Source organism: Propithecus coquereli, unplaced genomic scaffold, assembly GCF_000956105.1.
Source record: "Propithecus coquereli isolate 6110/MARCELLA unplaced genomic scaffold, Pcoq_1.0 Scaffold73, whole genome shotgun sequence".
In the NCBI taxonomy this organism is placed as follows: domain Eukaryota; kingdom Metazoa; phylum Chordata; class Mammalia; order Primates; family Indriidae; genus Propithecus; species Propithecus coquereli.
Genome location: NW_012153396.1, coordinates 2,303,368 through 2,305,923, shown reverse-complemented (window position 1 = coordinate 2,305,923; position 2,556 = coordinate 2,303,368).

Sequence of the window (2,556 nt, the reverse complement as noted above, 5' to 3'; positions counted from 1 at the left end):
TTTAAAAAGTAATATGCTTACTTGAAGCAAGTGTGGCAAAATCTTGATAACTGCTAACTGAGGTATTAGAGTATGGGAGTTTGTTGTACCATTCTCTCTCCTTTGGTGCATGCTTGAATTTTTCATTAAAAATCATACATAGTTGACTATTGAACAATGCAGGGCATAGGGGACTGACCCCTTCCCCGCATGCAGTTGAAAATGCATGTATAACTTTTGACTCCCCCCAAACTTAACTACTAATAGCCTACTGTTTACTGGAAGCCTTAGCAAAAACATAAACAGTCGATTAACACATATTAAATATTTTGTATGTTATACGTATTACATACTGTATTCTTACAATAAAGTAAGCTAGAGAAAAGAAAATGTTATTAAGAAAACCATAAGGAAGAAAGAATATTATTAATTGGAAGTGGATCATCATAAAGGTCTTCATCCTCATTGTCTTCATGTTGAGTAGGCTGAGGAGGTGGAGGCAGGGGAAGGGTTGGTCTTGCTGTCTCACAGTGGCAGAGGTGGAAGAGGTGAGGGAGATAGAAGGGAAGGCAGGAAAGACAGGCACACATGGTGTAATTTTTTTGAAAAAAATCCATGTATAAGTGAACCCACGTGGTTCAAACCCATGGTGTTTGAGGGTCAACTGTATTTACATAGCCCAAAAAGAAAGCAAATACAAAATTATAGCTGCCTTCTATCAGCTACTCCTAGGCAACCATGTTGAAATTGATTAGCTATACCTTCTGATATGTAATTCCTTATTTCTTCTTTTTTTTCCATTTATTTTTTATTTGTATATATTTACAGGGTTCAAGAGCAATTTTGTTGCACTGATATAGTGCATTGTCGCGAAGTTAGGGCCTTCAGTGCCTACCTTTCTGAAGCAACACACATTGCACCCATCATACTTCCCTATTTCTATAGAAATATTATGATTATATTGCTATTTTTAACTTTTCACTTTTTAGATATTATTTATTGGCTAATTATTATAATATTATAGAAGTTGAGGATTGGGCTCTCTTATATCACCACCTATATTTGCTTTATCTTTACCAATTTACCCAATATACTTCTATCACAATTTGGGATAAAATAAGTATTTCATGTTTATGTACCTAAGTGTATGTATTTTTTAACAGTGGAGTCATGTTGTGATTTTCACCACATTTCATTTCTTGTATAACTTTTGTTTTTCCTGGAGTTAATAATTGTCTCAGTTTTTTTTTTTTTTGGTTGTTTGCTAAATTTTCTAGTTACTTATTACTAATTCACCTCCAAATTCCCAACAGATGTATGAAACTTATTTTTGTCAAATATATATTTTGTAATCTATTCTTACCATATTTTTATTGGTGGCATCCTTTATGGACCTAAAACTTTTCCATTCAAGGCCACCACTAATACAAATGGCCCTTTTGAGTAAGTTAGAAAAAAGCACCCTGTCTGTACAGATGAATTGTAACAAGGAACTTCCTGGAATGACAAATTATATAATAAAATAGTGCTCCCTTTGGGAAGACCAATCAGTAAGAAATTCCTCTTCCTTTAGGTTTGATGCAACCCCTCATCAAGACTGTGGCTTGGCCAAGCAGAGTGCAAGAAGGATTTTAGCTCTCATTTATAGCCCCTAAGTCAGACATCTTAGGTCAGGGGACAGCCTACACCACTCTGTGTTTAGGTTGTTCTTATCTATACTGGTTACTCCATGGATACTTTCCATAGCTCTTATTATGGTATTTTCTTTCTCCATCATTTCGGGAATGCCCCTCAATCCTCTCCTATCTTTTGCTTGCTGGGACCCAATTATTCCCCTTTCTTGGTTTATTCATTCATTTTTCATATTCTCCAGTAACTTTTCAAGAAAGGATACATGAAAGGTAAATTTGCAGAGACTTTGATGTGTGAGAATGACTTTTATTCTCATAGTTGATTGATATTTCAACTGGGTATAGAATTTTATACTTGAAATCATTTTCGCTAAGAACTTTGAAGGTATTTTTCCATTATTTTATAGATTTCATTGTTGCTGTTGAGCAGTCTGCTGCCATTCTTATTCCCAAATTGTCATATTTGGTTTTTCTTTCCCTTCTTTCTCTCATTCTGAAAGCTTCTATTTATTCCTTGGTCCTCCTAAATGTCATTATTATGTGCTTTGTTGTGGGAATTTGTAAATCCATTGTCCTGGGTATTTGGTAGGGAGTTTCAATCTAGAAAGCCATGTCCTTTATTTCTGGGGAATTTCTGAAAATTTTTTTGATAATTTTATCACTTCCATTTTCTTTGTCTTCTTTTTCTGAGACTCCTCCTAGTCAGATGTTTAAACTTTCTATATTTTTCCTCCAGTTTTCCTATTTTCTCTTTCCTAGCTTTTATCTCTGTGGCTATTTGTTTTCCTTTTTTGTGATTTTCTCAACTTTATGATATTCTATTAGATATTTTTACTTGTGATATTATATATCATATATGTATATATGTATCAATTTTCAGATATATCTATCTGAATATATACGTACACACACCCTGTCCTTGTTTCATGGATGTGAGTTTTTTTTT